General features: G+C 55.2%; 1 long non-coding RNA gene across 2 annotated transcripts; it reads right to left on the minus strand.

Moving 5' to 3' along the window:
- Positions 1-369: 369 nt before the first annotated feature.
- Positions 370-20,552, minus strand: LOC116217430. 2 transcript variants are annotated; one of them, XR_004161970.1, is made up of 4 exons: positions 18,202-20,552; positions 17,733-17,927; positions 16,615-16,685; positions 370-551 (listed from the first exon to the last, which is right to left on the minus strand). It is a non-coding gene; the product is annotated as an uncharacterized LOC116217430 (long non-coding RNA). The 2 variants fall into 2 exon arrangements; XR_004161969.1 differs by lacking the exon at positions 17,733-17,927 and having other exon boundaries at positions 18,202-20,524.
- Positions 20,553-20,827: the final 275 nt, after the last annotated feature.

A 20,827-nucleotide genomic window follows, 5' to 3' on the forward strand; every position in this document is an offset into this window, starting at 1 on the left:
AGCACTCAGAAAACAGGGCAGGAGAGAAGTTCAAGAAGATACTTTTTTTTTTTTAAAGGATAGGTCCTGCAGAGGAAATAAAAGGGCTTCAGATTTCATTGTATGGTACAGATTAATGGGAGGGCGGAGGGACTGCGCTCAGGCCTGAGCAATCCCTCCCTCCCCACAGCAGCCTGGGGAGGTTCCTTCCAGGAAGGAATTTGTTTGTCTGAAACTACAGCTCCATGGCAAGGTGTTCTGGAGAGATTGCAGGTGCCGGCCCACCACCGATTCCTGCTCTGCTTCTCACACGTGCCAGCCCTCAGGCCTCCTCACTAGCTGCAGGTCTCCCAGGTGGAAAAAGGCACCCTCCCACCCCACCCCCCCCACTTTACCTTCTGAAGTCTCTTTAAATTTATCACTGCTTTTCTTTTTCCTCCACTTCCAAGGTTTGAAGATCTTGCCGAAGCCCGAGAACTTGCTTTTCCTCTTGGTAGGAGGTGTGGTGTCACCCGATTCCAGCACGTCGACCCCCATACCCGCATCACTCGGGGGGTGATCCACCTCTTCAGCTGCAGGGAGAGGAGCACAGCAGTTACCCCAGTGCTGCACACAGCTGCTGCCAGCTCCCAGCCCTTGTGCACGGGGAAACGGCGCCGCACGCTCATGCAAAGAAGGTAGCGAGGTTCCATGCCTTCACATAACCATCAGCAACTGGCGTTAGCTCGGGGAGACAAGGGGGGTTTCCCAAGTTAACAGCACAAGGGTGACTGACAGGCAGCTTCCTACGGAACCAAGGACCCGTGTCAGTCAGCAGTGTGACAGCTTCGCCCACCAGCACGCATTGCTTTGCTGCAGTTGCAAACCTGGCGCGAGACTCACTGAACAACACGAGCACAGCTACCTCGAAGCCCATCTCCATCTGCACACATGGAAGCTAGCAGCCCCATTGCACCAGCTGCTGGTGTTGGACTGAGCCTCGCTGCTTTTTCTTCTAGAAACACAGCCAGCATCGCTGGCCAAAAGCAACAGCTCCACAGGAAAGCAGCACAATGCAGCCTGCGCTCCACCTACGGCGCTCGAGGTCTCTGGAGAGCACCACGAGAAGGACACACAGGCAGGAAGGGATGCACACAAAGGAAAAGCCCAACTCACTGCAGCAGAAAGCTCCTAAAGAAACAACCTGCAAAGCAGAACCAGAGCACAACACCCTGCACCGGTGGCTGTCCACGGGGGGTTTGATGCACCGTGAGGGATTGCTTGCCATCAGCAGAACCCAGGGCTGCCTGCAGCAGACATCACAGTGCACACAAGCAAAGCGAAGCCAGCTGGTGGCCTCGGTTTGCAGAGTGAGAAGCTCACAGCTTCAGCCCTGCGGAAGCACCACGCTCCATCCAGGAGCGCTCGTGGCGTGCAGAACAGACTGGGACTGACTGCACTTGTGCATCTCGTTTCGGAGCCTTCCAGCCAAATGCTCTGCAGTTTGCAAGCCTTCTGGGATCACAAAAGCCCTTTCAGTCGGTCTCAGGCAAAGCCTGCACGGAGTGCTGCAGAAAAGACAACACCCCCTGGGCCACACGGTGAGGTCAGCCAAGAATCCCTTCTCCCAGGGCTAAGAAAGGAATTCTAGGGGAAAGCCATGCTGCATGCAGAACAAAGAGCTAGAAACGTATTGTTATATCACGTAAATATCCACCATGGAGATAAGCTCCAACGTTAAAAGGCAGCTCCCTGTCAGCACAGGGAAGAGCAGGCCAAGGACAGGAAAGAAACCAGGAAAGCCCCAGTGCTGACGATTGCTGGAGCCCTACGTGCAGCTCTGCCCAGTGTGGGATTTTGGGCCCTGGAGCAGACCCTGTGCACACCATGCTCTGAGCACAGCTGATATGAAGATGGGGAACAGAGGAGCAGCACAAGGAAAACCAGAGGGAATTTCAACGCTGGGATCCAGATCCTGCGTGAGTAGCACAGTACTGAACCAAACGATGGAGCAGAAGAGGAAATCCAGCCCAGGATGCAGGTTGGCAAGGAAAGGATCCACTGCTGTGCAGACTGGAGGGGAAAAACGACCTTCGGAGCCAACTGCGGCCATTTCAGACTTTACCCACAGCACTCAGTGCTGCCCAGGTTCCTCTTCTCCAGCTCCACATTTCTCACAGCTGAGGGCACCTGAGGGAGAACTTTTCCTTTTCTCTCTCTCGTTTTTTCTCCCCTTTTATTATGTTGTTTTATTTTTTCCCAACCAACCCCTAACAGAGCTCACCCAGAGGCGGTAAAAAACCAACGCCAGCCAACTTTGTCTCAAAGAAAGGTGACCAGTGTGATGCCTGAGCTGAGCCTTAAGAGAGAACTGAGATGGAAAGCAGCATGCACGATGTCAGCTCCAATCCAGGATGTTCTGCAGCTCTACCCTGCGATTTTTCTGCTGGGACAGAGGGTGGGAAGGAGGAAGGACACAAAAAACACACCCAAGAGGAACCGTCCAGATGCTCAGAGGCCCAACTACCACCCAAGAGGTTGCTGAGCCTACAGCCTGCACCCCAAACCTCCCCAAAGTGCAGAAGACACAAATTCCTGCACCAGGAGCAGCTGAACAGAGGGGAAAAGCCCCCGAGTGAGATTAATCCCAAGGGGAGGAACCTGCTGCTGAATGCCATCTCAGGGTGGAGCTTCGTGCCAGGCGTGCAGGTGAATCCAACAGCCAGGTTTTGCTGTGATGTTCAGCACTGATATCCAACACAGCAGCTCTGCCTGCCTGCCATGCTGCCCCACCAGCTTGTGGGACTGCACTCAGAACCAGCTCTCAAACAACACGAAAACAGTGGGTTTTGGTGCTTTGTGCTCAGCTCTGTGCCCAACAGCAGCGGTGCAGGAGGAGCAGAGGGGCAGACACTGTGCCAGCATAAGATCACAACCATCGTTTTCAGCATCCCTTTCACCCTGGGCAGAACGAAGCCCAGCACAGTGTGACCACTTTACGGCACCTCCAACCCCTGGGGTGACATTGATGTCCCCAAAACCGCCCCTTTAATTCTATATGGATGCATTCTGCCCCGTGCCAGGGCCAGGCTGCTTCCAGGAGGACCCACAACCCACCGTCCCTTCCACTCTTCCTTCTACCATCCCTTAATTACCACGCGGACAGGGGTGTTTAAAATAGTCTGTTATGATGCAATTATGAATTAACATTCGCTGCTAATTAGGCAGATCAGCTGCTGTAGGTGTGCTTTTAGCGACCTGCGTTTTAAATACCCTCATTGTTCAGTGATTGCTCATGATAGTCCTCACACTGCCCTGGAAAAGGACTTTTGTGCCAACTATGGCCCATTTCCAGCTCAAATTTCCACCAAGGGATGCGGTGGGCCTGGCTCTGCTCAGCACCCAGGCTGAAGGAACCTGCCCCACTGCTGTCCCAGGCTGGTAAACCTGTTTTAAATTTCTTACAAAGGTTAAATGAGGTCTTGGAGGCCTGGGTGAAGCTGGCAGTCCTCATTAGAAGGTCAAGAGCTTTCCAGTAAGCGGGTCTCAGTGTGTCCCCGTGCTGCAGAACAACCCGGTTGAGCCTTACTGCAAAAGCTACAGGGAAATGTCCACTGCAGGAACACAGCCCTGGAGCTGGGGGAGCCCCCAGGTGCCCCCCTCCTGAAAAGGAAAACCTTGGAGCAAAGCCTGCTGCAGTGGTGCATCAGGAGGAGAGGAGGGAGCGAGAGGAGGGACTGTTCACTGCTTTCAGCCATTGGTGGTGCTGTGTGGGGCAGGCATTGGGCTTGGGGGGCAACGGGGGTCCCTTCCAAGCTGGGGAAGCCTGCAGCTCCATGCCTGCCCCAGCCCATGCCTCACAGAGCAGCAGCTGAAGGAGGCTGTGCCCTGGGGGCCGTGTCCTACCTCCCTATCCGAAAACAACCTGCCCGTATCTTCTCCCAGCAAAATGAACAGGTGAATGGGAGCTGTCCAAGCAGCAGATCTGTGTTAACCAAAACGCTGAGACTGAAGCAAGATGAGGATCCATCACAGAATTGGCACTGCTGCAGCTTTCTGCCTCCCCCTGCATCCCCGGGCTCTGCCAACAAGGAGGGATGCAGCTCCCCTCGGGCACGGAGGGGTCCGAGAGCCACCAGGTGCCAACCCCCCCCTCTGCAAACTGCCACACGTTTGTGCTCCACTCCTGCAATTAAAATGCCATCAGAGAAAAGCTCTCCTCCTGCTGCACCCCGAGTTAGGTGTGAGCTCTTGTGCAAGGCCGCTCTGCTGCAATGTTTTTCCTGTGTCAGCGGGAGCAGCTGGAGCCTCGCAGGTGGGCTGCAACACGTCATGGTCAGCAAGGGGCTGCGTGCCATCCATTCCCAAAGCTGCCATCAGGCTTGGGGCTGCGTCACTACTGAGGAGAGTGAAGCATTTCCTCCTGCCATGGCACAGTCAGCTCTCACTGGGTCAGAGTGGCAGAGCCGTGGGGCAGTTGGAAACACCGTGTTGTTCACGGCAAGCAGCGATGGGGCCAGCCTTTAGGAAATGTAACCTCTGTATGATGGTTCGATGGCCTCGCCGCCATCCCAGGCAGGAGGAGCTGCTGTGAGCAGGCAGAGCTGACCCTCAGCTTTCAAACCAAGCTCCAGAAGACTCTTTGGTACAGCGCAGAGCCCAGCACAAGGCATGGCACCAAGCACAGGCTGCCCCTCTGGGAAGGGCTGCAGCTCGCAAGGAAGGTACCTGCAGCCCTGGTGGAGAGCATAAGAACGGTTACAATTAGAACCAAGCTGTGCTGAAGGGCGGTCAGCACGGAGTGGGTCCTGGGGAGCTTTCAAACTGCTTTAATTTGGGCCACACACCACCACAAGCAGCACAGCCAGGGAGGGGTTGGTGTTGTTTTCGGCTGGCACACCACGCCACGAGCTGAAAATCACTTCAAGACCCGAACAAAGCACAGCTGAAGGATGGGAAGAAACCAAAGCATCCCTAAACAGATGCTGACAATTCATCCTGACAATTCATCCCACGTTCCCAAATGACCCAGGGGGAAGCTGCTCATTTCACGAACAAAGTGACGCAATCCTCCTTCAAGGAGGAAGGGTCGGCAAGGCTTGGGACAGAGCTGCAGGATGAAGCGGGTAGGAGGAGGCTGAGAACACGCTGCTTTCCTTCCCCAAACCTCCGCAGAGCCCTGAGCTGCTCTGCCCCCATCATCTCAGCACGCGTTTCTGATGGAAATTCTGCTAAGGCTGAAGTATAAAGAAGCTCTTTGGGTAAATGCTGCTAGCTTCCGAGAGCAGCCTGAAAAGCTTTGTGTCCACTGCCTGAATGGCCCGGGGAAGAGGAGAACCCAGACCTTAAACCACTACAAGTGCACTCACAGAGCAGCTTCAGGCAGCCCATGAGCAGCAGCAGAACCCCCAGCCCGCAGTCCTACACCAGGAGAGCCCCTTCCCCTGAGAATCACCAACATCTGGTGCTCGGGGTGGGAGAAAGAGCAGACGGGGCTCCTGACGGCCCCCAGACCCGAGGGGATGCTGTTTTTGATGCTCCTGACCACACGGAGGAGGCTGAAGTCCTATTTCTCCCTTCCACTCTCCCTCAGCACCACTTATTTTTAGCAGCTCTTGAACACGACCAGCCGGAGCGACCCGGGGGTGGCAAAAGAAAAGCCACCAGTTTCATCTGTGCCCTAACAACACTTGGGAGGTTCAAAGTTCCAAAAGTGAAAAAGAAAAAAAGTAGTCCCTTATGGAGGGGGATTGGGGTCAGTTGTTTCAGTACAAATATCAGCAAATTCCACGTTAGGGATCAGAGAGAGCAAGAGCTCAGTGCGAGGTGACGGCATCGTCCTCATTTCCGTGCATCACAGCCCTGGAAATAGCAGTGCTGCATCCAGCTTTGGTCAGCAACCCCTGTCCTCCAGATCTCGTCCCCTAAAACTCAGACTCTGAGATGCAGAAAGCAGCAGGCGGGCGGCTCTCGAGGCCTTTCTCCCCCCAGCACTGTTCCAGCTGCCCCCCAAGGGCTGGGAGAACCTGCACACCGAAGGAAGCAGCCCTTGGAAGCCGCTGGGGCCGATTCCCAGCGCGGCGCTGGGGGAGTTTCACTGCAGCACCAGCGCTGGGCGAACCCTGAGCCACGCAGGTAAGGGATGAGCTATCCCAAAAACGCAGCCTGAGCCCAGCGCCGGGGCAGAGAACGGAAGGAAGCGGAGCTGCTGCCGTGGGCTCTTCCCAGCTCCGCATCCCCCCAGCTCCCACCACCCGACCCACCTGCAGCCTGCGCGCCCCACGTCTCCGCCGTTCCCTCGCCCTCCATTACTCACCCGCGGCAGCTGGATGGACCGGTCTGGAGAAGCGCGGCTGCCCCATGAGATCCCTTCCCAAGCCGCTCTCCGGGAGGCGGCGGGAGGAGAAAGGAAGGAATCCAAACCCTGGGAGAGCACCGGGGTCCTCCAAATGGGTCGCTCCACACCCGAGGGGTCCGGCACGGCGCGAGCGGAGCAGCCGGAGGAGAAGCAGCCGCAGGGCAGCCCGTGGGCCACGCGGGTCCCGCTCCCCGTTCCCCAGGCACTTGATTCTCATAAATAGGCGCCCATGCCAGCTCCCCTGGCGCAGGAATGCCTGTCATTCCAGAGCTGTGCTGGCTGGGGCTGAAGCTTAGGAAGGGGAGGAGACAGCCACGCTCCAGCCACTTAGCTGCACAACCCAAAGCATCAACACCCCTCGCTCCTTCCTCACCGGGAGCGAGGAGAGCTGGGGCTTCACTACAGCACAAACCCGAACCCAAACTGCACCATCCTGAGCGAGAAAGCTTGGCGCTCTGAGCGACGGAGAGGTTGCACTGCTCTGAGATTAAAGGGGATCTCAAAAAGAGCGCCGGAGCTGACGCGCATCGAGGCAGACGTGCAATAAAACGCAGCTTAGTGTCAATTCTCTGCCTGCTAAAGTTACCGGGAGGAAGGCAGGAGCAGGGAGGGCACCTTCTCGTTTCAATCTCACAAAGGAGAACTGCTCTTTAAAAAGGAAAATAGGAGAGTTTCTTTTTAATTCGTGTCCCGTCCCGACAGCTCCAGCTGCAAGCATCCCCCGACCCTTCGCATCGCAGCAGAGTTCAAGCATATCCACTTGGATTCCTTTTGGTTTTCCATCAGAGTTTGTTAGGGTCCCGGTGACCTACAGCTGGCAGCAAGCAGAGGAACCCAAAGGAGCACCTGACCCACGTGCGGGGTGGGAGCCGGCCCCAAAAGGAAGAAGGAAGGGGACAGCTGTGACATCTGAGATCCCCACCTGAGTGACAAACACACCTGGGAAACACCGGCGCCTTCAGCCCCCCTGCTGCCACGCCACGTGCCAGCACACAGCCTGCTACCTGCCTGCTGAAGCACAGCTGCAGCCACACGGGAGGAAGCAGGAGTGCCCACATCTCTGCCAGCTGCAGGTGGAGGAGCGACGGATCAGCGCACAGAGGTGGGCGGATCAGCAAATTCCACCGCCTCCATCAGCTTCCCAGCACGGCTGCTCTTCTCACCCACCCACCTCCGGCCCCATCCCTGTGCTCAGATAGCAGCCCGTGTTCCTGCCCTGGCCCGGCAGCCCGATGAGGACAGACGGACTCGCATGCTCTCTCCGCCTCATTTCAAGGCTCTCTGCTTTGACACAAAGGAAAAAAGCCATTTTAAGGCCATTTAAATCCACAGCCAGCTGGTGAAGGCCCATAAAGCTCAGAGATCAGAGGCTGGATGCCTTCTCCAAACTGTGCATCAGCTGCACACCCTGGGAGATGGGAAGAACCTCCCTGCTGCAGAGCAGTGCACTCGCTCTGCAGCTGCCCAACTTCCAGAGAGCCTCAGTGCAGTTTATGCTGCATTTGTAGTGACCAAAGAGTGCACAAAGCTGACACACGACAGCCTGCTGAAGCACAGCAGCATATCAACACCCAACCCTTTCTTCCACATCAGTAAAACGCCATTAGGTTTCAATGGAAGGTTTCCATTTGCAGCCCAGAAGCTGGAACAACCACAGAGATTCAGTGCTTCAGTGACTCTCAGGGCTGTGAGCGCACAAAAGCAGGCAGCAAACCACTGCCACGTCCCTGCAGCACTGATGAGGTCTCATGAACCATCAATGAGACTTGACCAGTGCTGCTCACTGATGCTTGCAGAGCCGTGCTGCTCAAGGAGCAAAGATCTGCAGATGCGCAGCTTTGGTTTGGGCTTCAGACACTCAAAGAATAGCAGCTGCAACTCTTCTTTCGAGGGGAGGAACACCAGGAGGAGGACAGCAGAGCACGGAAGAGCAGAAATTTGACCCAAAAGCAATATCAGCTTTTAATGCGGACACCTGCCTCAGCACAGCATGGGAGCAGCCCACAGCTCCCCATAGGGCATGGGACAAATCTGTGGCTGCCCACAGACAGAACCACGCCGGGGCTGCACAGCTCAGCCCCCAGCCAAGCACATCCAGGTGAAAGAAGAGCCACGCTTGGAGCAAGGACGTGTCACATAGGTGCTCCCCTCTCAAGTTCCCTTTCCTCTCCACCCAGGGCAGCATCCCATTAAGACCCGGCCCCGCAGACTCCCGGTCTGTCCGTACACACTGCAGGAGGAACTCTTCCTGATTGTTTCACTTTAAAAATCGAATGAAACCCGTAATGAGCACAAGTATTATTAGCTGCTCTAATAGAGACACTGTTGTTCACATTTCAGTTCGCACCGACGTGAAACACCGCATTCATCTCCAGTGACTCAGGCACTGACATCCCATGATTCAGCCACGGGCACATTAAGGACTTTTGCATTACCCAACCCTGCAGATGGAGCCGGTGGTGTGAGCCCAGCAATACTGGGCGTTTTCCTTCCCAGCCCATCAGCAGTCACTGCAGGAAGCCCAAAAATGCTCCCGCTTGAAATACCAATGGGAATTCCCAATGCCCACGGGAGCATCTCACCGAGGCTGAAGGGAGGAGAAGAGGGGATGGCAACTCTGGATGTCCTCCATCGCAATCTGCTCAGCAGCCAAGCTCAGCGGGTTGGCAGAATGAGGAATGAGTGTGAAAACAAGACGTGGCTGCCCACGGAGGTGACCATTTCTGGACTGTGCTCAGAAGGAGATGTGGAGGAGTTACACATTACGGCCCGATGGTTGGGGCTCAAAGGTCACAAGCCAACAACGTGACGCTCTTCCTTTCCCCTCATGTGGTATTAAAGCCATCCTGGTGTGGAAACGGAAGCACGTTTATTTATAAGCCAGCTGGCACTGCATTGTTCAGGTCCTGCATGCTCTGATGAAAGCTGCTGCGTTGGGTGAGACAGAGCAGTGAGGTAAGTGCTCCCAAGCCATGTGATTTCCTCCGTGCTTCCTGAGACTTTTCCAAATGGGAAACTCCCATGTCGCAGAGCATTCCCATCCCCTCGTCCCCACCAGTGGGTCGGTGAGGTGGTGATGGGGCCCTTTGCTCCCTGCTAGGGATGTCAGCATCCCACAGCCAACGTGGTTCTGTGCAGCCCAGGAGCTGAGCTGGACTGAGTGTGGCCATCCCATGCTGGAGAAGGAGAAGCCCAGCTGGAATCCTCACGGTGCAGAGGGACAAAAGGAGCCTCACCTGTCCCAGGGAGCAGGGAAATGCTCTGTAACAGCTCTGGGACAAGGATGTGAGGTCGAGGCACCCCCTAGCCTTGTTTCCCAATGGAAGACGTGGGACTTGCAATGGGAGCGCTGAAAAAACATACCTTCAGTGCCTCCTCACCATTGGCCCTAATTACTTACCACATATGCTAAATATTTTCCTGTTCACTGATGAGGGAATGCTAAGGAATGTAATCCTGAAAATTAAAGATTCGGTCCCATCTCAGCTAACTTGAGGGCTGCGGTGATTCACAGCCAGGCTGTCCTTCAGCAAGGGAACCTCCAAAGCCAACAAATGACTTTTTGGAGCACCTTGAAGCAGCACGAACAGGAGCACCGGTCAGAAGCCAAAAGAAGCACAGATACAGGATGCATTCCAGCAAAGCATCAGGCATCAGCAAAGCAACAGCATATTCCCAACAGTGAAGCACTCGGAGGCGAGATGCCCATCTGTCACTTGCAGCCATACTATTAGGAAAACGTTAAGCAAAGACATGGGGAACATTACATTAATTATTCTGTTGCTTAGGGAAGAAACAGCATTTAGCTTAACTCCTATTTTACCCATTAAAACCCTCAGACAACAAAAAAACGAAGAGAAGAACCTACCAACCATCAGCACCCAAGGCTCCCTATTGCACAGCACTGGAAGCAAAGACAGACAGAACGCCACAGCTCCAGCACAGACACAGCACATCCCTCTCCTTTCAGAGCTTATACGGGGTCTGCTCTGGTTCAACACCTCTCCCACTGACCCGGATGAGTGCACACACTCAGCTGGTTGCCCTGCTGGGCAAACCCAACGCAGTCAGCATGCCTTGCTCCAACACCTCGTGGCTTTACACTGGTGTTATGGCAAGCGACCGAGCCCTCTGGCAAAGGGTCTCCTGTAAGGCAGTGGGACGGACGGGCTCTGCAAAGCACTGCAGGCTGCAAATGAACAGCAGGAGGGAGCTCTGCCCACGTTCACCACAAGAGTCGCCATCCCGAGGCTCTTCTCCTACTCCCAGTCCTTGCAGATGTGCCGGTGAGCAGGGCAGGAGGATCAGCAGCAGCCTCATTTCCTCCTTTTAAGGTCTGGCAGAAGCCCCAGAAAGCACACACACCCCTCATCCCCAAAAACCCAAACTGCAGCACGGCGTTTCAGCACATCCTCCGCCTCTTGGGGCTCGCCGCAGGCACCAAGGAGCCCAATTACCCTTCAACACCTCCAAGCCACGCTCTGAAGTCACATTTTTTCCCAATTACCAGCAGGCAGCACCGGTGCCAGGGCATCCCACCGCCCCTCGCTTGGCTCTGCCCAGGGAGGCTCACAAAAGCCCCATGGTTCTGCTGCTGGGGAACACCCAACTCCCACCGCACCTGCTCTGCCCTCATTATCGACCAGGCCAGAAACTCCTCATTAAAATGCAAGGCGAGTTTGGCACACAATCTCAGCTTCTGATCATCTCGAGCAGATTCGTTTGGAAGAGAAAACCAAGTTTCCTGCCACGGCGCAGGAACTGGAGGGCACAGCAGACAGATTTGGCTTCGGTCCCTTCGAGCCAACGAGAAAAATACTATTTTTTTTTTTTTGCACCCATGCAACTCGGATCTCACATACAGTTGGCATTTCTTTCTAACTGCTGCTTTAGATGCACACAGCAGGCACAGAAGCTCCTTCCAAGCACGCCGTGCCTTGTAACGACAGGCCTGACCTCCGACTTGCACAAATCTGCCTTCTGAAACAATGCGGATAAATATTTGCCCCATACAAGAAGACAGCTCTGAGAGGAACCATTCCAGTTTATCAACTTTGTGATTCACGTTGATACAAGCTTTGTTCTCTATTTAAGCACCGAGAGAACGATAGGGAGCTCAGTCCCATGGGGCTCCCAGGGACTGCTCTGAGCAGTGGCACATCACAGCAGCCACAGAACACAGAATGGCCAGGGTTGGAAGGGGCCTCAAGGATCACAAAGCTCCAACCCCCTGCCTCGTGCAGGGCCACCAACCTCCACCTTTAACACCAGCCCAGGCTGCCCAGGGCCCCATCCAACCTGGCCTTGAACACCTCCAGGGATGGACGGGGCATCCACAGCCTCTCTGGGCAGCTGTTCCAGCACCTCACCACTCTCTCTGTAAAGAACTTCCCCCTGACATCCAACCTCAATCTCCCCTCCCTCCACTTCAAACCATTTCCCCTTGTCCTGCTGTTATCTCCCCTTTCCAAGAGTTGATTCCCCTCCTGTCTGTAGGCTCCCTTTAGGTACTGAAGGCTGCACTGAGGTCACCCCGCATCCTTCTTTTCTCCATGCTGAACAAGCCCAGCTCCCTCAGCCCGTCCTCACAGAGGAGGTGCTCCAGCCCCCTGCTCATCTTCGTGCCTCCTCTGGACCCTCTCCAACAGTCCCACTCCCAAAGGAGCACACAGCCCATGGAGCACGCTGCCCAGCTCCGGTCCCCAACCCTGCACTGGCCATGCGTCATCTTTGACTCACAGTGCTGCACAGACAATGCCATGGCAATTGTTTACAGTGTCAAGGACATTTCATATAATTAAAGGAAACGGCCCAGGATTAGATAATACCAACAGTCTGGGAGGCACAGCTCGTCATCACCTTGCAGCAAGCTCTCTCCCTGAGGTTGCTGCCGCAGTGCAAGTAGGACCCTCACATCTCCCACACCGATTCCTCTACCCTGATGCTGCTTTTGGGTGCCAACACAGCATCACGATCCCAAAACAGCACCTAAAAATCCCAAACTGAGACCACCAAACAGCACTCCTGCACTGCTGGTGGGACATATGGATAAATGCAAACGGGGCTGTTTGTCACAACCCGCTGGGACCAACTTCGGTACAGCCAGCTCCAACTGCAGCCTGAGCCACGAGCTCTGCAAATATTTGCTCACCTTCTCAACTCGTGCAGCCTAAGAACGACAGAGTGCTGCTATTCCAGGTATGTGAGCTAGCAAGCTCACAGCCAAGCCAGGCAGGCTCGCTCGTTATGGCCTTCCTCTCCTCGCTGCCGGATCACTTTGGTTCTTGTGCTCTCCTGCACTGCTGACACAGCAGTGGATCACACAGATGGCTTAGGGACCCCCGGGACGATCCTGAAGACCCATCAGCAATTGATGCTCAGAACATCCCCACCTCCTGCAGCCCTTCCCCACAGCTCCGTCCTCACAGCATCCTCGTGGCTCCTCAGGACCCTGCAGCGCCTCCTTCCCTCTCACGCTGCGACCCGGTGCTTTGGGGACACGGTGCCAGGAAGACATGACAAAAGGATGCCTCGTTTCACCCTCGTCCTTCAGGTCCCTGCCTTAGAGATGGGCTCCAGGGATCTCTGCTGCGGAGGAGGGAATGGCTTCTCGAGATGAGAGGACGCTCAGCGTCAAAGCTGCTTTTTCCTCCAAAAGAAATACCGCAGTGCCCCCGGCCCCCCAGCAAAGCACCCACGGGAAGGCTGCTCAGTGCTGATCAATGCCTCACCCCGAGCAGACAGGGAATGTCAGGGGTGCCCCTCGCTGCAATAATCCCATTACAGAGCAATCCGAGCAGGCAGTTTCCTCCCTATTTGCAAGATAACGGGATTAGCTTCGTGTTCAACATCATTTCAGCCTAATAATTGCAGCATCACTCCTTAGGCCCCACCGCCATCGACTCAACAGGGGATTCTCCCCCCCACCCCAACCAGCCACAGCTTTGAAAGCCCTTCATTAGCATCGGCATCTTAAGTTAATTACTTGGAGAGATTTTCCATCCCTCCCCGAAGTGAAACGCAACTTAACCTCTGCAACACACAGCGCTCAGACAGAGCCGGCCGCTGTGCTCCTCCTCACAAGAAGAGGCACGCTGCATCCCCTAAAGCCTCCCCTTATTATTCCCGACCCCCCCAGCTCCTCGCAGCCCCATTTCCCCCATTATTTCCCCTATTAATTCCCCAAATATCTCCCGGAGCTCCGCCGGCCGCCCCCACCTCGTCCGACTCACGATCGCCCCCTGGCGGCCGCGCCGCAGCACTGCAGCGCTCAGCCGGGAGGAACGGCGCTGTGCCATCCGCAGGAGGGAGCTGGGGCACCCATCGTTTGGAAGGCACAGGAGAATGAAACCTTCCATAACCCAGCTGCCAAGTCCTTTAGAAAGCCAGCAAGGACAGCCAGGACGGAGGGCTGCTTTTCCCAAGCTCTCCTTACACCCATTAACCTGTGGTTATCATCTGCCCGTCACGGCTGGCTCAGCCCCACACCAGCACGAAGCCACTCCAGGACGTGGGTTCCATGCTGTGTTTGAGGAGAGAAAAACCACCTCCAGAAAACAGAGCCGGGCTCCTTCCCAACACTGTGCCAAGAGCAGCTCTGTTCAGTTCAGTTAACCCCACCTGCGAGTGCAGCAGCATCAGTGGCAGCATCCCACCCCAAGCGCTGGGTTTGCCATTCATCCACAGGCACTGCTGCTGTGTGACCCAAAAAATGCTAACAACAACGGCTCCACCTAAAACAAGCATTCATACCTCTGCTCCCAGACTGGCTTCTCTTCCGGCCCCAATGAGATCCCCAATGAAATCAGGTGGCAAATGACAAAAGACAGCACTGCAGAGGGCAATGTGAGCGTCAGGTCTGAGCTGAGGCCCTCCAGCAGTGCCCTACTTACCCAGCCACGTCCCAGAGTCAGCCCGGATTGATTACACGTCCTATAGAGCCTTATCTCTCAATACAAGGAAACTGCTCAACTCAATCTGAGCACTGCAGCAGGTGCAACACCTCTCCCTCAGCGCCAGCCTCCGCCCCACCTGGCTCCTGGCAGCCCATCACACCAGGTATCCCATTCCCACACACCCACAGCAGAGCCACCAGAGCACAACGAGCTCTGCTCTCCTCCAGGCATAGAAAGCTGCACAAACTGAGCACCCACAGCAGCCCAGAACGGGGTGCTGCAGTGCCAAGGTCACCTGCAGAGGCAGAGCAGTGCAGGCATCCCATTAACCACCCCATGCACCCTGGGAACTGCAAGCTGAAGAACAAAAGAACATCAGGATTGTGTCCTAAAGGGTTTTGCTAACCTGCCAAATGCACTCACCTACTTACAGTAATGCTTTCAGGCAGGTTAGCCAGTGTTCTGTGCTGCACCTCGTTTAAAAGTCAAATGGTCCCAAATGAGATCAGCACAACCCCGCAGTAAATGTGTCTCAGGCACAGCTGGCCTCTCGCAGCGCAGCACACTTCAGCCACAATTAAACGTTTAATCTCAGGCACTTTGGCCACTTTGGCTCTTCTACTGTATTGCACAATACAAAAAAAGAAGACAGCCATACTGCTGTATACATAATATATTGCATCTCATGAGGGAACTGTGGCTCGTGCCTTCCTGGAGGACAAACCTTCCCTGCAGGGCATCACCCAAAGGAGCAGCGTGGCTGTGCTTTGAATCAGAGCTGATCTGCAAATCCACCTGCTCATGCAATGATCATGCACTCATTTCCCAAACTCTGGAGCATCTGTTCAGCCGCACGTCCTGCTGGGAGCGAGGAGCAACGCTGGTGGCACAGCAGCACTCCCATCCCCAGCCCCTTCCTCTCCTCAGACTCCATTTGGAGTCCCAGTGTCCAAAAGCAGCAGATCCATATCACGCTGGTTTCCTTACGAGGCACGCAGCCCAGCAGCCAGCACAGATGATGAAACAAACCGCTGCTTTGTCCACACAGAGCTTAAGAACTCAAGGAGTATTTCCTTTTTTTTTAGTTGGAAAAGAACTGGCAAAAAAAGCAACACAGCAGGAGATGAAGGGGATGAAAGTCGGTCTCGAATAAAGAAATAACTACAGAATATTCTTCAAGCATCCATAAACTCCAAGTGTTATTCCAGATCAGCGTGTGCAAGAGGCTGCTCACGTTCCCCAGTTCACTCAGCAGTTGCCTTCAGTTGCCCAAAGGGTCACCCCAGTGCCACCAGCAGAACTGCAAGTAGAGCACTGAAGGTTGAAGGAGAGCAAAGCCTTCCTTGGAGGAAAGCTCAGAGCCTGCTGGACCAGCAAGCTGCTTGTTCTGGGGCTCTTGGCCTGTGTCCTCATTAGGTCACAGCACCGCCACTGCATCACTTCCATGACAGAAAGGGCTGAAATACAGTTTGTGCCACCTTGAGAGGGGAGCAGCCCCTGGGACAGGGCAGCAAACGCAGTGCAAACACCCCGAAAACAGAAGGTGATGCTGCACCTCCCTGCAGCAACAGGAGGATCTGAACGGGGGGAGATGCTGCAGTGCCATTTCCCTTCAGCAGGTAGCTGTGGGATGGAGGGACCCTGGGATGGAGGGAAGCTCAGCCCTGCACCACGTGTGTATTTAGAACCCATGTGTTGCTCTCACCACCTCCATCCTCACGCTGACGGCTCAGCTCAGGCAGCGCTCGGCTTCACACAGACCCCAAAAGCTCACAGTGCCATCACACAGCACAGCCTGCCGTTAAATAACCCGACTTTGCTCAGTCCATCCATCCCAGAGAACAGCAGCCATCCCATGCGTGGCTGCAACACACGCACGTCCGGATCAGCACAGACCAGCTGTAACCACTACAGACACTCGGGGCCACAGCCCAAGAAGTTCCTGCATGCTCTTCTCCGCACTTGGGAAAATAACCCAGGGTAGACTCGAGAGCAAATTTTAAGCTGCATACCTGCTCTAAAATGTGCTTTGAAGCCTCCCTGCAGCCGCGTGGAGACCGTGCTTCCACCAGCCCTGGGGGGCGAGCACGAATTAAAGTCTGAAGACAACAGCACGCTTCATTTTTAATTAGCTGGGGCATCCAGCCAAGAGGAGCTCCCCCACCCACTGTGGCCAGCGAAGCCTGACAGCTAAAAAGGATTTCTGCTCGGCTGTGCAGTCCCAGTGGCCATTCGAAGCACACCAGCTCTGAACACGCGCCAATGCGGTTAAAACAAAAGCCAGCCATGCAGCATTGGGAGGGCAGTTAATATACAACCAGGTTAAGGACAGCATCAAAAAGCACCAGGCTCTGCAGGAGCAAAGGGCACGGGCTTCAGCTCCTGCACGCAGCTCTGCCTTACCTCATCTCCAGCCCCAGTGCCCGGAGCAACCCCGGAGTCCTGAGCTTAGCAGCACCTGCAGAATGAGCGTCCTTAAAAGCAAAGTAATTAAAAAAAAATAGCAGTAAGAGACCCATTTGTTTACTCTGCTTTGAGTACGGGGCTCTCAGCTCCCAGCATTAAGGACACAAAGCTTCACGGTCAGCTCTGGGGGGCTCTGAGCGTGCAAAGATCGAGCCCAGGTTCTCCATCCTGAAGGGGAAGCAGCTCTACTTCAGCTGACGAGACGTGAGCACAACGTAAGGCCTTTCACATCCCAGGCCCCAGCACCGCTCCCATCGGCAGACAGAGCTCCTGGCAGCCCGACAGGCTCCACCGCAAGGAGCAGGGAGGGACGTGAAGCTTTGTGACACGAACGCAGCCAGCCACGGGCAGCCCCAGCAGAGCCCACAGTGCTGCTCAAAGCCACGCCGTGAAGGCTGGAGGGATGGAACAACTCGTCCTGCTGCTGCCTGCACCCCAGGGCCGAGCAGGGAGCTGCCATCTGCACGGCCACTGCGCCCACCTCCCCAGGAAGGCTTCGCCTGGGATCACTTTGCCAGAAGCAAACTGCAGGGGAAACACCGCCGCCAATTAAACGGGCACCAACAATTAGAGGGCACAGCAGCAGCGCTTGCCACCAGGACTATAAGCCTGATGTGACTTCAGGAACGTGCGCTCGGCTCCCTCCAAGCAGGCCACCGGGTTCCAGCCAAGCAGCTCTGCACGAAGGCAGGACCTGGCACCCCGAGCACACCATGCTGCTGTCACACACGCTGCTCCTTGAGCTTAAAGGATGGTATCACCTGATTGCACAGGAAGAGTCTGGAAATCACATCTGTGGTCACGGAGCTGCACAAGGTAGGAGTCGTCGGCTGCCACAGCGTGGTCCGAAGATGCTCGTGGGCATGGGCTGCCCGCCATGCAGCCCCATCTCAGTGGCAATGAAAAAAAGGCTGATGGAAGGCACTGTTTTTTCCACGACCCTTTTTGGCACGTGGTTGGAACACTCGATCATAACACTGAGTCAAAAAACTGCTAGTTCTAGAGGAAACCAAATTCTTGCATTGGTTAAAGCTGAAAGGAAGGAGCTTGCTCACCTCAAGGCAAGTGGTAGGCAGTGCCTAAAGCAAGAGCTTTAAAGCCAAATTTCAATTTAAAACTTCCCATCTTCTGGAAGACAGAGCAGCCCAGGGAAATTAATACAGCAAAATCAGGAGCTACCGGGAGCTGATTCCTCCTTCTTTTCACTGCCTTGCTCCAATCACACACCAGCTCAATGCCTGGCCTCCTCCCTAGTAAGAAAAGGGATGTTGCTTGTTTCCAAGAGCTTGGGATCTTCAAGAGCCCAATTCCAGCTTGCAGGGAAGGGAGATTTCAGAAGAGATCCATCGGCTCCTGCCCACACCATTTGCGCAGCAGAGCTGCAGCTGATGCAAACCATCTCATTTGCTAATCATCTGCCTCAAATTAAAGACGTGAGGCTCAAAATAACGAGGTTCACTGCAGTGCTTATCCAAGGAAGAAGGAACAGGTTCACAGCCTGTGCTACAGCATCCCACTACTCACCAGTGCTCTCCTCCATTCCTCCCGACCACCGATGCTCTGAGCAATTCCTACGAAAACAGGAAACAAAAGTGACACACAGATTAGAATTCCAAGCGTGACCAAAGCCCACCGTTTAATTTCACTTCTTCACAGCACAGCACAGCCGTCGTGCAGAGAACACAGAGCACAAATCCTCCCCAAAACGCCCAGACAAGAGAGTGGCACCGTCCCCCTGCCGCAGAGATGCACGCGGTGCTTGGGGAGGAAAAGTGAGACAAAGCAGAGGTGCAGCACTCACAAAGCTTTGGTCCTCCACGTCTGCACCTCCAGCAGGACAGCAGCTGGCAATGGAACAGCACGTGTGTATGGAGCAATGAGGGCAGCACGTGCACAGCTCTCACACACGGCAGCTGAAGGTGCCGGGGAAAAAGGACCACAAGGAGGAAGTGGGATCTCAGTAGGAAGCCCAGCTGCTGTCTGGGGAGAGTTCTGCAATGAGGTGTGAGAGGAACTGAGTTTGGGGAAATGGGGACAGGCCTGGATTCCAACAGAAACACACTCAGCTGTTTGGAAATGCTCTGCATGGATCAGCCAGGAACAATGCAGGCTGCTCCCGCTGCAGCCAGAACACTGCTGCAGGACCCCCAGATAGGGAGAACTCCCAGATGAAGACATCAGTGCTCACAGCATGGCTGGGAACCACAGCTTGTGAACAGCTTAGCAAGGGGAAGCGTGATCTGTGAGGACTGTGCACAGCAAATCACCACCCAGAGCATCCCTGGAGCTCATTTCAGAGGCAGCTTATCCTGAAGTCACCTGAGAAACACCCCGAGAACCCCCCCACTTTAATCCATGGACACTGCTGAAACACACACGTGTTCCAGGGCTGTGATTTCAGCACATGCATTCAATAAAACCCGCTCTAAATGCTTCCATGAGCAAGGACACCACGTGCAGGAGCCACGAGTGCTCCTTGCTGAGGGGTCCTATCTCACCTCAGCACCTGCACACAAACCCCCCTTAGCAGCAGCCCCACAGCACGTCTGCACATCTTTTGGGAAAGGGAAGCAGAAGAGAAGCAAAATCAGACACCTCAAAACCTACTTCATCCTTAGCAGAGATGACAGCAGCCCTGCTGCTCCTCAAAGCCACCGGGGAGTTTGGCTTAATTTGCCTTTCAAGGGCATTCCTGCACAGTGCCGAGCTCTGCACGTTACCAGGGCTGTGCCTGTGCCTGGAATACTGATGCAGGCAGCACGCTCAGGGCCAGACAGCAGCTTTGTGCACCAAGACGTATCACCAGGGGACAGCACGGCTGCAAGCACCTCCACCCCAACCAGAAGGGACCCTTCCAGCTCAAGGCTGAACCCCAGCACCCAGTTATTAACCTGGGCAGAGCAGAGGGAGCGACATCAGCTCTGCTGGTGCTCCCACCAGGATGCCAAAGCAGGCACACGTCCCTGCCTCACTGGGAAAGTTCTCAGCAAGCAATGGGTGATGCAGTGCACGCTGTGCTGCAGTGCCAGCTGGGAGCTGCTGATTTGGCAGCCGCTCTGCAACGGACGATGGATAACGTGCCCTGCAGGATGGGAACTCACTGCCACCCCCACTGTCAGGTGCTCCATCCTCCCTGCAGGCCCGAGAAAACCCAGATGTCGCTCCTTTTAGCACAGCACACACTGCAGGTCCATCGCACAGCCTCGTACGGCCATTCGGATGTGAGATCCCTCCGCACCATGTGCCAGCACTGCCCTGGGATGCTCACACCCCTCTGCTGTGCCACCACCCATCCTTGCTGCTGCCATCACAGCCTTGGCCCACCGAGTTCAAACGTTGCTTTTTTGCATTTTTTTTTCAGCTTTCTGTACCAGTCTAAGAATACATCTTTTTCCACTGACCCCGCTCTGATCTCGTGGTGAGGTGACGGCTTTTTTCCAGCTCTGCAGCAGAAACGAGGCACTGCCACGCTGAGTTCTCTGCACTATTCTTGCAGCTCAGAGCCTGCAGCAGCCAGAGACAACGCAGCACAGCCCCGCACACCTGCCTGGTGCAGCCCTGCAGCAGCACAGGATGGGCTGCAGCCTTCCTCCTCGCTCCTGCAGCAGTCAGGATGAGCCAGGTGCACAGCAAGCGGCTGCAAGAGGCACAGTGCGGGCTGGGGAGGACAGGACCTGGTCTCGGTGCTGTTTTCCCCCAGCCCCAGGCTTTGCTGTACCACCTTCATTGCTTTTTCACGTCCCCATTTGCAGCAGCCCACGCCTGGGGCACTCGGATGCTCCATAGGCCATCAGTGCAGCTCATTAGCTGCGCCACTCTGCCCTCACGCAGGTTCTGATCTCAGAATCACAGAATCACAGAATCACAGAATTGTAGGGGTTGGAAGGGACCTCTAGAGATCATCGAGACCAACCCCCCCTGCCAAAGCAGGTTCCCTACACCAGGTCGCACAGGTAGGCGTCCAGGCGAGACTTGAATATCTCCAGAGAAGGAGACTCCACAACCCCCCTGGGCAGCCTGTTCCAGTGCTCCGTCACCCTCACCGTGAAGAAGTTCTTAGGCACATTCGTGCGAAACTTCCTGTGCTGCAGCTGATGTCCGTTTCCCCTCGTCCTGTCTCCACGTGCCACTGAAAAGAGACTGGCCTCAC

The sequence above is a fragment of the Meleagris gallopavo genome, chromosome 25 (assembly GCF_000146605.3).
Source record: "Meleagris gallopavo isolate NT-WF06-2002-E0010 breed Aviagen turkey brand Nicholas breeding stock chromosome 25, Turkey_5.1, whole genome shotgun sequence".
Lineage (NCBI taxonomy): Eukaryota > Metazoa > Chordata > Aves > Galliformes > Phasianidae > Meleagris > Meleagris gallopavo.